Source organism: Trichosurus vulpecula, chromosome 7 (genome assembly GCF_011100635.1).
Source record: "Trichosurus vulpecula isolate mTriVul1 chromosome 7, mTriVul1.pri, whole genome shotgun sequence".
In the NCBI taxonomy this organism is placed as follows: Eukaryota; Metazoa; Chordata; class Mammalia; order Diprotodontia; family Phalangeridae; genus Trichosurus; species Trichosurus vulpecula.
The window spans coordinates 144,690,258-144,704,852 of record NC_050579.1 but is presented as its reverse complement, the minus strand read 5'-3'; positions in this window follow the sequence as shown (position 1 = coordinate 144,704,852).

Genomic DNA, 14,595 nt, shown 5'->3' with positions numbered 1-14,595 from the left:
AAATTATATCTCCTCGACTTATTTTCCAGGTCAGTTGTTTTTCTGATGAGATATTTCACATTTTCTTCTATTTTCTCATTCTTTTGATTTTGTTTTATTGTTTCTTGATGTCTCATGGAGTCATTATCTTCCATTTGCCTAATTCTAACTTTAATGAATTATTTTCTTCAGTGAGCTTTTGTATCTCTTTTTCCACTTAGCTAATTCTGCTTCTTAAGGATTTATTTTCATCAGTGAATTTTTTGAACCTCCTTTTCCATTTGGCCAAATCTGTTGTATTTTTAAGGTGTTTTTTTTGTTCAGTATTTTTTGTGCCTCTCTTACCAAAATATAATTGTGTTTACATAATTTTCTTTCTTTGATCTCATTTTTTGCCTATTTTTACCTCTATCCCTCTGATTTTGAAAAAAAATATAACTCTTCAAGGAATTCTCATTGGGTTTGTGTTCAATTCATATTTGTTTTTTCTTTTTGAGACTTTGTTTGCAGTTCTTTGACTTCATTGTCTTCTTCTGAGTTTGTGTCTTGATCTTCTCTGTCACCACAGTACCTGTTTACATTCAGTTTTTTGCTCATTTTTCACTCTATTTCTTAAATTTGAACTTTATGTTAATTTTGCTTTCTGTTCCCATCATGGGATGAGAGGGACACTGTCTTAAGATTCAGAGCTAGTTCTTGGGATTTGGAAGTTTTTGGTGCTTCCAAAGTGGTGTGGTCTAGAGAGAGGTATGATCTTTACCTAGGAAGGGCCCTTGATCCTTTGGGATTGCAATCAAATACAGTTCCTCAGGGTCCTTGATCTCCTTGAACTAGAAGTGATATTGTTCCTCAGGGCTCCTTGTCACTTAGGACCAGAAATGGCACTGTTCCCCAGGATCTTTGATCCCTTGTGACCAAAAGCAATAGTGCTCCTCAGGATCTTACTCCCTCTTGACCAAAAGTGCTCCTATCTGTCTTCGAACTAGGATCAAGAAGCAGGTAGAGGAAATGGGTTTGCTGAACAGAATCCGGTCTTGAGTCCAGTGCTAGCACAGGGATCCCTTATAACATCTTTCTGACCAATTGCCACATTCCCCTTCTACTATATCTAGCTTGAGAGCACCCAAAGCAGCTGCTCCTTCTGTTGCTACTACCTAGTCCCACCACTGGTATTTCTTCCATGTGGGCTCTAGGCCAGCTTCCACCCTTGTCACAGATCTCTTTTTATGACCTAAGTTGTCTTGAGCTGGATGAATGTTTCACTCTAACCTTTTATTGGATCTGCCATTTCATAATTCAGTTTGCATGTGAAGAATGGTTTCGTCTAGGGTCAGCTAGAATGGGATAGGTGATTTTGCATTCACTTATCCATCAGTTTGGCACAGCAGCTTCAGTATAGGAGTTCTATTTAATACTGAGACAAACTTCTCCAGGGACTGAGGTATGTTCTACATGTGTTAGTGAGAAGTAGGGAAGCAGTGGAATGGATGGAAAACTTGATAACAGGAATATCTGTTTGGAATATAGTGGTCAATTCTACTTAGGTGGGTCTAGAACCTCCTTTCCCTTCTACTCCCACCTCATGGCTGCTCTGTGATGCCCTGCTGTGGAAGGAGAATCTACAATCACAAATTCTTTCTAGTTATTTTTTTTTGCATTTCTACATTATCTTTCAAGTACAAGATTAGATTATCACTAGTTACTCCCAGCAACTCCTCCCAGTCCTACTCCTTCCATCCCACCAAGGACATTTTTTTAATCATCTCTAGTCATGATGATGGTGTAGACCAGGGTTTCTTAAATTGGGGTCTATGAACTCATTTTAAAAAATATTTTGACAACTCTATTTCAATATAATTGGCTTCCTTTGTAATTCTATGTATTTTGCTTCACACATTTAAGAACACTATTCCGACCACCATCTGTACTAGATTGCCAGTACATAAGGTCCATGGCACTCACTAAAAAATGATTAAGTAATGTTATTATAAAATGGAATGAAGAATCCTTTTCTTTTGGTGACTTCTGAACTGTAAACAGAAAAGGTTATGAGATGAATCACCTTCACCCTCAGAATTAAACATTCATCAAGTTGTATGTTTAGGAGAAGAACAACAGAAGATATGACAATCTAAATATAAGCAGACAAAGTCAGACAAGAGAAAGAATAGAAAATTATCAAGTGTCTGTGCCTGTAGGCTACGAATATTAGAAACAAAATATTCACAGCATGGGTGACAGAAGAAAAATATGAAGTACAAACATTTTATAGAAATGTCACTTTTTCATGTGATGAAGAAAAATCTAGAATATGACATTTCACATTGTCCTTGAAAGTCAAGAAGTGGTGAACAAGGGGCATTAATGATGGAGCTATAGACTAATTTGCAGTAAAGAAAACAGCTTTAAGAAAATAAATCTTCCAAAAATTTTAAAGGGTTTAAAAGAGTCAATATAAACTGAATTTTCAGATAAGAGGACTGGGAATAAAAGAGAGAGTCATATGTTTCAAACCCCTAGGACAAAAGAGTTTGGACAGGGAAATATATGATGTGATAAGAAAGGAAGAAGGATAACATGATTATAGTTATGGGAGATTTGAAATTTCTCATTATGATGTGTGATTTGTGAAACTTTTCAGAGAGGTTAAGCTGAGGAAAGGGTATATGATATATTTTCTAAATGTCTGTGAATTTTCTAGATTTCCAGAGACCTGACCTAAAAGGATTTTATGACAGTCAGACTCAGAGTCCTTCCTGAAAGAAACAGGCTAGTCTAGACATACTATCCAGGTTACAGTACTGTCAGTGTCACTGGGAATCTCTCCATGTGTCCAAAACCAGAACATGTGATTCCAAATAGTAGTGATATTCTAAGAAAAGTAGAAAATAAAATAGAAATGTCCTCTCTTTACTTCTGTGAACAAATGAATGAATGAAAATAAACCATTTATTAAACACACATTATAGTTAAGCACAATACAAAGGTGAACTTGTTCCCAACCCTCAAGCAACATATTTTCTAAAGGTGAATACAGTCCTTGGAGGGGAGTGATGCATAGGGAAGGGGCATTTTCATCTGAGACATCACAGGGTGGTGAATGGAACTATAGTGGGCTAGATTGATACAACACATCCTTTGCAGTAACAATGGTCAGATTGATTTGATTGGCTCCAGATCTGGAAAGCTGAGGGATGGAAGGAAGAAAAGGATGGAGAGCTCACCCATGGTGGCAAGAAGATGGCCAAGAATAGAAAATAAAGCATGGTATGGCTAGTATCTGTCTGAAATAGTGGTCCAAGTAAGGACCAATTAGTATAGTAGGACAGGAGTTTAGGAGCTGAAGGGATTAAGACTTGCAGAGAATGATTTCTGGTCCTACTGGTATCAATTAATTAATTAATTCATTTCATATGTGTATATAGTCATTGATGATACATACATGTAAATATCTATCGATAATGAATTAGATTTTACATGGATGATAATTCTTCACTAAACTGATTCATTTACTTAATTGTAAGACTTTTGGCCATTATAAAGAGTTACTAAATAAAATACCAAATGTATTTGTTGAGTAAGGAAATCAATGAATGATGTTTTTGTCTATTCTCTTTTGCCCATAAGTGATTATTTAAAAGTCAACAATGTTCTTTTGGTATATTATTCTTAAGTCCAGTATGACAACAGCAATGAAGAGAATGAAGGAGGAGATTTGAGGCTCAGATCTCAAGTTCTTCTTATATCTGGATCTAATTTTATACTTCACCTTTTAGTCAGAGAAATTTTATCTTCTTACAGTGGCTACTATGGGAGAAGGAGTCTGTTCAGAGATCAGGCAGATTGTATGGGTGGAGTAAAGCAGATCAGATAGATTTGGGCTACCCTAGCTTAACATGAGAGTAGAAGTCCTATGACATCTTATCACATACTTCTCCCTCCTGTTATAACCCAAGACTCTGGAGAGCCTTGTATTAATCTCTTGACCTACATGTTGACACCATCCTGGAATTTCCAGATACAGTCTTGAGTCCTCTGAATCAGGACTTATGCTCTTCACTTTTGCCCTGCTAGGTTTCCTGGAGATTGAGCCATCCTGTCTTGCCACAGTCTGGCTTTGCTTAACCTCTTGGCAATCTTGAAATGATGTCACCCTCAGCTGACACCACTGGCTAGTTGAAACAGACTCAACAGTGGAAAAAACCATTATAGTCAAACTCTTAGAACCAGGAATAAATGTGGTTTGTTCAGAGGGACAGTGATGAAGCTAATCTAGATGGGAAAAATGATATTGAGGAATAGTGGGAAATAACTGAGAACAAGTCTAGGACTTCTGTTTCCAGACATATTTCCATGATCTTTTTTTTTCAAAGATCTATCCAGGCATTGTCCTATTATTTTTTTTCACCTCAATGATATTCAGCTGTCCTGGGAAACAAAGTTTGCTCAATAAACATTTCAGAAGCTGTGATTTTCCAAGCCTTTCTTGGGTGCCCATGTTAGTATGCCTCAACTTTTGTACTTTTGATTTCTTCCTTATATCTAACCCAAATCTTTCTTACTATATAACATTATTCCATACTGTTTGTTTTGTTGTCCTCTTTTTTGTGAACCTCTTAAATAAAGAATTTTAATGAAGGACTGGGGAAGGCAGAAGAGGGAGTTAAAAATCTTCCTAGCACCCAGATCTGACCGTGGAACCCTCCATTCCGGAAGCTTTAGTGTTTCACTATTGTTTTTATGATAAAATACAAACTCTGCTGGCAGGCATTGAAATCCCTGAATCATCTGGTTCCAGCTTACTTTTCCAGACTGAATATTCATTATTCCTCATTGACCTATTGTTCCTATTTACTCACTCTGTTCTCCAGCCAAACTGGTATACTTGCTGTTTCCCCTATATAACATTCCCTGGTGCCTTTGCAAAGGTTCTCCCCCATTCCTGATGTGTACTCTCTCTTCATTTTCACTTCTTCAAATTGATAGATTCCTTCAAGGCTGAGGTCAAATGTCACTTCCTACATGACTCTTTTCCTGCTTTCTCCAGTTATTACTGCTCTCACTCTCAATTACTTTTTATTTATTTTACTTTTCATTCATTTATTGCATATTATTTAATTACAGATGCATGTTTTATATCCCCTTCTTTGTTTAGTGTCTTACATACAGTAGGCATTTAATAAATGTCTTTTAAATAAATTGAATTAAGAAATATTCTGTGGATGTGGAGGAGCCATTGATTCGAAAAGAAATTGGGATACCCTATAGAAATATTATTAGTAGGGGTTTGTTTAAAATTAAACATTTAGGGAAGAATTTTGGGATATTGTATTACACTATGTAAAAGATATCAAGCCTGAGAACACAGCTCATAAACTTTCAACAAATAATTGTTTTTGAAATGCCCCTGAAGAAATATTTTCATACTTTTGTTAGCCTGGTGCTAACTGTGAATTCACTATGACCAGAAATTTCAGAAGAGATCAATATTATGAAAACTCAGGGAAATTCCCACACTAGGATATAAGCTCCTTGAGATCAGGGACCATTTCCTTTTTATCTTTGTATCTTTAGTGCCTTCCATAGTTTCTTGTACCTTGTACTCAACAAATGTTTAATTGAATTTAAAATATGTGGTATATACAACAGTGTATTAGATAAAAAGAGAAGAGACAATTTACACAACCTATTAGTCTCATAAGAATTGTAGTCCATAGCTTGGATGAAGGCATAGATGGCAATTCTTATCACATTTACATATGATAGAAGCTTGGAGAAATAGCTAATACATTGGATGACAGAGTCAGGATTGAGATCTTAACAGGTTGGAACAATGTCGTAAAGGCTAGGGCTTTCAACCTATTTCTGAGACTGATATGGCACATGTCTGGGATTCTGTCTCATCAGGGATGCAACCTTAATTTATCTCAGGAAAGTTCAATCATATTAGAATTTTCTTTTAATAGAAGACTTAGCCCCAGTCTCTAGGATAGAATTAAGCAAGGCCACATCATGCAAAATACCTAGGGAAAGGGGAGACAAAAACAGCTTCTCTGTCCACCTTCTGTGACATCCAGGGAGAGACATAGTGACATACATAAAGTGCATGTCATACAGAGACATAGTGACAGCCACATGAGTGGAGAAGTGTTCTGCAGAACCTTGACAATGGGGGCGGTGGGGGCATCCAGAGCCAAGACAGCAGAGTAAAAGCAGGGACTTGCTTGAGCTCTGCCCTAAACCCCTTCAAATACCTATAAAAATGACTCCAAACAAATTCTACAGCAGCAGAACCCACAAAATGACATAGTGAAACAAATTTCCAGCCCAAGACAACCTAGGTGGTCGACAGGAGAGGTCTATTGTACCAGTTTGAGAAAAGAGCACAGTCCAGCATGGGCCAGGATGGCACAGATAGGGTTGGGGCAGGCCTCAGGGGACTGACTCATTGCCAGCTGTGGCAGTTTCCAGACTTCTCAACCCACAAACACCAAACACAACTTAGAAAGTCAGTAGGAAAGGTCTATTGGACCTAGGTGAGAGAGGAGCGTGGTTCAGCCCCAGCCCTAAGGCAGCAGAGGTGGCAGAGGTGACAGTGGAGGTGGCAGTGGAAGCAGTGACTGCTTCTAGAACTCTCAGCCCATAGATGGTCAGGGGATAGAGTGTCTGGTTATAGCGGGATTTCAGGGATCTCTCTGCTGGTGCTGAGGCAGGATTCTCTTGCTTTGCCTGTGCTTGGATCTGGGTTGCAGTCCTGGTGCAAGGAGGAGTGCTGCTGTGGTGGAGCTTGTGGTGGTGGAGAAGGAATCCTCCTCACAGTTCCAAGGCAGAAAAGAGTGCTTGTGGTCACTCACAGACCAGAGTGCAGACCATGAGAGGAGCAAACTGTTCTCCTTTGATCATACAACCTTAGAAAAACTGAAAATTCACAGTTCCCTAGAAATATCTCTAAAAACAGCTACACAAAACCTCTGAAGCATGGGACAGTACACCCTCCACACTGGAAGCAGAGTCCTAGCTTAACAAAGAGCTCAAAAGTCAAGAAATTGGCTGGGATAATGGGCAAACCACAGAGAAAAACTCAGACTATAGAATCTTACTTTGGTGACAAAGAAGATCAAAACACACAACCAGAAGGCGGCAAAAAAGTCAAAGCTCTTACATCTAAAGCCTCCAAGAAAAATATGAACTGGTCACAGGCCATGAAAGAGCTCAAAAGGGATTTTGAAAGTCAAGTAAGAGAAGTAGAGGAAAAATTGGGAAGAGAAATGAGAGTGATACAAGAGAACCATGAAAAAAATGAGTCAACAGCTTACTAAAGTAGACCTTCTCCCAAAATATACACATATATGTGTGTGTATATAAATATATATATATACATACTATATATACATATATGTGTATGCATATATGTATATATGTGTGTGTGTATACATATGGGTGCATTATATGAGTGTGTATACATATATGTGTGTGTGTATATAAATATATATACATACTATATATACATATATGTGTATGCATATATGTATATATGTGTGTGTGTATACATATGGGTGCATTATATGAGTGTGTATACACACACACATACACAGACAGAGGGCACAGGATGAGTTGAATATGAAGGGAAGACATCTAAAAAATAAAATTAAGAGGTGAGAGAGGAATGTATTGGGAGAAGGAGAAAGGAAGAGGTAGAATGGAGCATAGAAATCTATCTTGCCCTATAGGAAAGTAGAAGGGAAGGGGATAAGAGAAGGGGGTGGTGATAGAAGGGAGGGCAGATATGGGGAAGGAGTAATCAGAATGCATGCTGTTTTGGGGTGAGGGGAGGGGAGAGATGAGGAGAAAATTTGGAACTCAAGATCTTGTGGAAGTGAATGTTTAAAACTAAAAATAAATTAATCAAGTTGAAAAAAAAGAAGCAAGACAATGTAACCATACTCTACCCCAATCCCAGATCATGACACCTTCTCCTATGGTTTGACAACAGTGGCCAGTCTACATCTACCAGCAGAGTCCATTTTTCATCTCACTTAAAATCCTCATTGCATGCATCCCCAAATTCACATAACGGCATCAAAAGACTGACTCAGCTCACAATCATGTCCTTCCTGCTATTCCTGTCGACAGTATCCCCTTCCTATGGTTTTCTCCCTCTCCTCCAAATCTCCTCCAAAAGAAGGTGGTTAGGGCATCTCTGAGTGTCTTTGAAGAAATTCCTGAAGGTGGAGTACACATAACCGACTTTCATATACAGTTCTCTAGTCTGTACCCCTGCTGGTCAATCAAATAAAAACACCTGCCATTTATAAAGCCCTCTAAAGTTTGGTAAAACACTTTAGTATTATCCTCATTTTACAGAAGAGGAAACAGGCTCACAAAGTTTATGTCACTTGACCATTGTCATATAAGTAATAAGTATCTGAAGCAGAATTTGAGCCCAGGTCTTCTGACTCAAAGTCCAGCTCTCTACCTTTTAGGTGACAGTGTCTCTCAATAGCACATCCCTGCTTATGTCAGTATTCTAAGATCTCTTAAAATTCATATTTAACATTTGGACTCACTTACATAGTGTCTAATACTCTCTGCTATTGCTGTGGAGATTTTGGAGGGAATGCTTGAACTTTAGATTCGAAATATGAAAAATTGGATGGTAAAACTAGCTCCCACAACAATGTGTTGAGGTGCAAATCATTGGTGCACCATCTATAATATCCATTGTCCAAAGCTTCTCTGCTCAGTGTTCCCACAAGATCTTATTCACTCTCAGTCTTCCTTATGAAGAAAGGCTGACATTTGCTGCATCTCTGGTATATCTGCCAGATACATTTGTGGGGAGAAATAAAAAACCACCTGAAAGCTTGAGCACCTGACCATAGAATATAGGAGAGATGGTGGTGACAGTGAATAGAGCTTTGGCCTAGAGTCAACAGTAATGACTAGCATCAAATCTTTCCTTAGGTACCTCATAGCTTTGTGACTCTGGGTTACTGATCTCACCTCTCTGAGTCTCAGTTTCCTTATTTGTAAACAAAATGGAGACAAGAGCATCTACCTTACAGATGAAGATCAAATGACATAATGTAAGTAAATTACCTTGTATTAATTTTAGATTTACTTATATGTATACATATTATTTTTCCCATTAGAATGTGCCCCAAGACTGGGTGGTATTAGACAGAATCAATGAGTTACAGCAATGAGTAGGAAGATACCCATAGTTCATGACTTCATTGATAGTGTTAAATTTTTTCCCTTATATCCCCATTAATGTGCCAGGAAATGGAGGTTTTGCACACACACACACACACACACACACACACACACACACACACACACAGAAATAATCCCATGAACCTTAAGCTTGTATTCTGTTGGGGAAACAGCACATATACATATAAATATATAAAAAATAGGCATTTCATACTTTTTAGAAATAGCCATGAAGACCTGAGTTCAATTTCTGCCTTGAACACATACTTGCTATGATCCTAGACAAGTCACTTAACTTGTCAGTGCTCTAGTCTCTGAAGCTATAATTTGAAAAGAAGGTACTGACCTACATTGGTAGAAGGAATTTTCTCATACGGGAGTTCCCTATACCAAATAAATATCAATTCCAATTCCAGTTACCTTCCTTTAACTTCTGAAGCTAGTATAGTGCCTAAGACGTAATAATTGCTTTAAAAATGGTGGTTGATTTGCTGAAAATGCTCTGGTAATCTTAAAGCACCATATGTATGTCAGCTATTATTATCATTACATCGTTTTTAAGAAAATGAGGCTGTCAGTAGTAATCAGAGAAAGTACTACTATTTTGGTTATTCACAGATGCCCATAGGTTTTAGATGTCAGTAAACACCAACTTATGGGTTCTTAACTTGGGATCTGTGAAGTTTCCTTTTTTCCTTCCTCCCTCCTTCCCTCCCTTCCTTCCTCCTTTCTTCCTTCCCTCCATTCCTCCTTCCCTCCTTCCCATCCTCTTTCCCTCTCTCTTTCTCTTTTTCTTTCTTATTTTCATAACTGTATTTTAATATAATTGGCATTCCTTATAATCTTGTGTATTTTATGTTAGGAGTTTGAGAATGTTTTCTGACAAGGGCCCATAAGGTTCACCAGGCATCCAAAGAGGTTGGTGTACACACAAAAAACTTAAGAACCCCAACATTAACCAGACTCTTAACTTCTTCTGTAGCCTCTCCATAACTTTGTAGTGAACTCTGAACACCTATCTGAAATAATCTGTGTAGGAAGCCCATGCAACAAAGGCTCCGCCTTTAAAAAAATATGCCAGGATTTGTGAAGAGAGAGTTTGGGCCAGGAGACCAAGTGGCATGTTTCGGGAAACGATGCGGAATGCTCATGTTCTCCTGTGAAGAGGGGAAATCTGTTCTAAAGTCAATCTTTGTACAATAGGTGGTCAAGGAAGCACTGCCAATGATTCTAGAAGATAACCATGAATTTCATTGACTTCTTTTTCTGTATTAGTACCACTCACATAAAGCTAGACTGGTTTCCTCTGGATGTTCAGCTAACAAAAGTATTGAGACAAACCTCTATTGGGATCTGAGGTAGCACATTGTAAGCAATGGAAGAATAAATTTTTGTTGACTTGGTATAGTGGATCCAATACTGGATTTAGAGACAAATGCTTGGGTTTAAGTGCTGCCTCAAGCACCCTATCAGTGTATCTGTGTGAGCCTGGGCAAGATACTTAACCTCACTAGATCTTACTTTCCTCATGTGTAAAGTGGGGATAACAATAGCACTTGCCTCACAGGATTGTTTTGAAGTTCAAATGAGAAAATAGATGTGAAGTGCTTTACAACCTTAAGGTGCCATATAAATGTCAGCTATTATTATTATTGTGTTAGTATCACAACCAATCAACAAACATTTACTAAATGATTGCTGTGTAGGCACTTACTCTGTAAGTATATTGCTAAGTACCAGTGACACAAAGAAAAAGTGAAAAATCCCTACTCTCAGGGAGCTTATGTTCTAATGGAGGAAATAACATGTGCATAATGAGAGGGAGGGTTAAGGAGAAGGGAATAGGAATTTATACTCCACCTACTATGTATTCTGTGCTGTGCCATGCAAAGTAGGTGCTTTTACTATCCCAATTTTACAGCTGAGGAAACTGAGGCAAATGGAGGTGAAATGACTTGGTCAGGGTCACACAGCTAGGGAGTATCTGAGGCTGGATTTGAATTCAGGTCTTCCCAACTCCAGGCCCTGGGCTCCATCCACTGTGGCATCTAGCTCCTCATAGGGTTAGCAAGATACAGAATAGATATTAGGGCAACCTTATAGGGGAAGGCAGTAGCTGCTGGGGGAATGGGAAAAGCCTTCTTCAAGGAGTGACATTTGAATTGAGTCTTAAAGGAAACAAGAGATTCTAAGAAGTGAAGGTGAGAAGGGAGGTCATTTTGGGCACAAAGACCAGTCCGAAGTCAAAAGATGAGAGATGGAGAGACAGCAAGTATACCAGTACACCTGGAGTATACCATAGAGCTCATGGAGAGGAGTAATGTACGCAGATGGTGGAAAAATAGGAAGCAGCTAGGTTGTGATTGTTTTAAATGCCAGACAGAGGCAGTTATATATAATCCTAGAGGTAATAGAGAGACAGTGTGATGAAGTGGATAGAGAGCTGTCCTCAGAACTAGGAAGACCTAGGTTCAAGTCTCACCTCTGGGGACAAGTCACAATTACTGGTTTTGGGACTGATGAAATCATTTCACCTCTCTGTGCTCTAGGCAACTCTGGAAAATAAGAAGTTGCAAAAGAGGTGCTCGTGGGCATAATTAGGGGGAATTTCTTCGCCAAGGAGTTTCCAATGTCAATGAAGCTTCAGGTCTGTTTCCTGGTTCTCTTCCTAGAGATAACAGTAAGCCACTGGTTATTAATTAGGGGGAAATGGTTGGATCTACACTTTAGGAAAATTATTTTGCCAGTTGCATGGAAGGTGAATGGTAGCAGAGAGATGATTGAAGCTGGGAGACCAATTAGGATACCATTACAATAGTCTAATCAAGGATGGGGAACCTACAGCCTTGAGACCACATGTGTCACTTTAGGTCCTCAAGTGTAACCCTTTGACTGAATCCAAACTTCACAGAATAAATCTCCTTAATAAAAGGATTTGTTTTGTAAAACTTGGGCTCAGTCAAAAGGCTCAAAGACCTAGAAGGCCACATGTGGCCTTGAGGCTACAGATTCCCCACCCCTGGTCTAATTCATGGCAGGGCCCAATTTTTGGCCTGTGGACAACAGTTTGCTGACCTGTGTGTAGTCTTGACCACAGGTATTGAGGACCTGTGTTAGGTGGTAGCCATGTGAGTAGAGAAATGGGAACATAGGTGAGAAATGGAAACAAGATGTGACAGCTGATTGGACATGCAGAGTTAGGGAGAGTGCAGAGATAAGGATGATGCTGGGATTATAAACCTGGGTGGCTGGGAGGATGGTAGGACCTTGACAGAAATAGGGAAATTTGGAAGACAGCTGAGTTTTTGAGGAAAGATAATGAGTCCAATTTTTTGATGTGTGGAGTTTGAGATACCTATGGGACAGGCAGTTCGGAATATCCGATAGAATAATAGATTAACAGCCGAAAGGGCCCTTTTAGATCCAGCTCCTTTATTTACAGTGGAGAAAAATGAGTCTCAGAGGTGATTTGCCCAAGATCACAAAAGCAGTAAAGTAAGATTTGAATCCAGGTCCTCTTTCCAATGTGCCATGCCTTCACATTGGTGACATGGGACTGAAGATAGAAAGAGAGACCAAGGATAGATATGCAGATCTGTTGACTCTTCTGCACAGAGATGATAATTAAACTCATATAAGCCGATGATGTCAACAAGTAAGTATAGCAAAGGGCACCCAGGACACAGTATCACCCATAATTAGCTTTTCCAACAGGGTGGACTAAAAATTGGACAGATGGGTCTGCTCTTGGTGCCTCTTAAAGATGTGTCATACCATGACAGCAGGTTCAGGTCAGGGTTAGGCTACAGCCTTTGGAAGTTCATGGGACCTGAATGGGCCAATGCTGCTATGTTACCGTAGCAATAATCCCTGCAACTGGCACATCTGCTTCTAAAACTAACATCTGATAAGTGCTTAGCCCTCTGATTAGGAAGAAAGATGATGGAATTTATGTTGCTGGGTTATGCCTGGCACTCTCACATTATTCCTCAGGTTGATAGGATCAGAGTCTCAGGTATCATATTAGTGATTGAATGAAAAAGCCTTTTTAATTGTGTATTATGTACCATGCACCATGCTAAATACTAAGGTTATACATTTAAAAGAGAAATAGTATCTACCCTCGAAAAACTTGCATTCTTTTTTTTTGGATGGGGGGAAGGATAGGGCAATTGGGGTTAAATGACTTTCCCAAGGTCACACAGCTAGTAAGTATGTCAAGTGTCTGAGGTCAGATTTGAACTCAGGTCCTCCTGACTCCAGTGCCAGTGCTGTACTCACTGTGCCACCTAGCTGCCCCAAGAAACTTTCATTCTTATAAGGGAAAATGGTACATACATAGGGAGTAGCATTCAGGGAAATGTGAAGTCACATGGAAACATAGGACAGTCAAATGATTTGCCCTTTCTGGAAGCAATAGTAGTATTGATGTGAGTATTTTCCCAAATGAAGAAGTGGAAAACTGAGGGAGTGGGTAGAAATACATACATGGTGGGATGGCAGGAAGAGGATGTGGTTGGATGTCAGGGATTGAATACATGCCATAAGTTCTCACTAATTGATATGGCTCCAGGATAGGAACTAGAGTTCCAATTGGGAAGGAACACAGTAGAAGGAGTGGGTACTATAGTGAGACAGTTGTAGAATACTTTCCCTATAAGACATGTCTGACCACCAGCTAATGTGAAGATATCAATCACAGCTTAAACATAAAAGATGCCTAGTAGAGCTTAGTCAACCAGAGAGAAGCCTCAGAGGATACTCAGAGATTCTCACTCTCTGGAGGGAGGCCTGTAGGATCTCTAATCCTTAAAGCCTTACTGGGAAAAGCCATCTGTGTAAAAGAATTACATGGCCCTGGGAGAGGACAGAAACATGCTCCAGGAAGTGAAGCAAGAAAGAGTAATATCAGAAAGTCCAGGGATGAAAGAATATCAAGGGAGGGGTGTGTGTGTGTGTGTCTGTCTGTCTGTCTGTCTGTCTGTTGGTGTGTGCACAGAAGTACAGAGAAGTACACAGAAGTACTAAGTACTAAGGTTAGGGGTTTGAAAGTCTAAAGGAAGGATAAGCAGTGTCATAGACTATTGAGTGATCAAGAAGAATGAGAACTGAGAAAAGGCCTCTTTTATCAGAGCTGACAATTTTCTACTACCAGAGTTGACAATAAAGAGATGATTGAAACTTTGGAGAGAACGTTACTTGGCTGATGAGGATGGAAGCCAAATTACAAAGGATGGAGAAATGAATAATAATAGCTAGCATTTATATAGTACTAAGGTTTACAAAGCACTTTATAACTATCTCATTTTATCCTTATAAGAACCCTAGGAGGTAGGTGCTTATCCCCATCACCCCCATTTTACAGAAGAGGAAGCTGAGACAGAGGTTAGTGAATTGCTC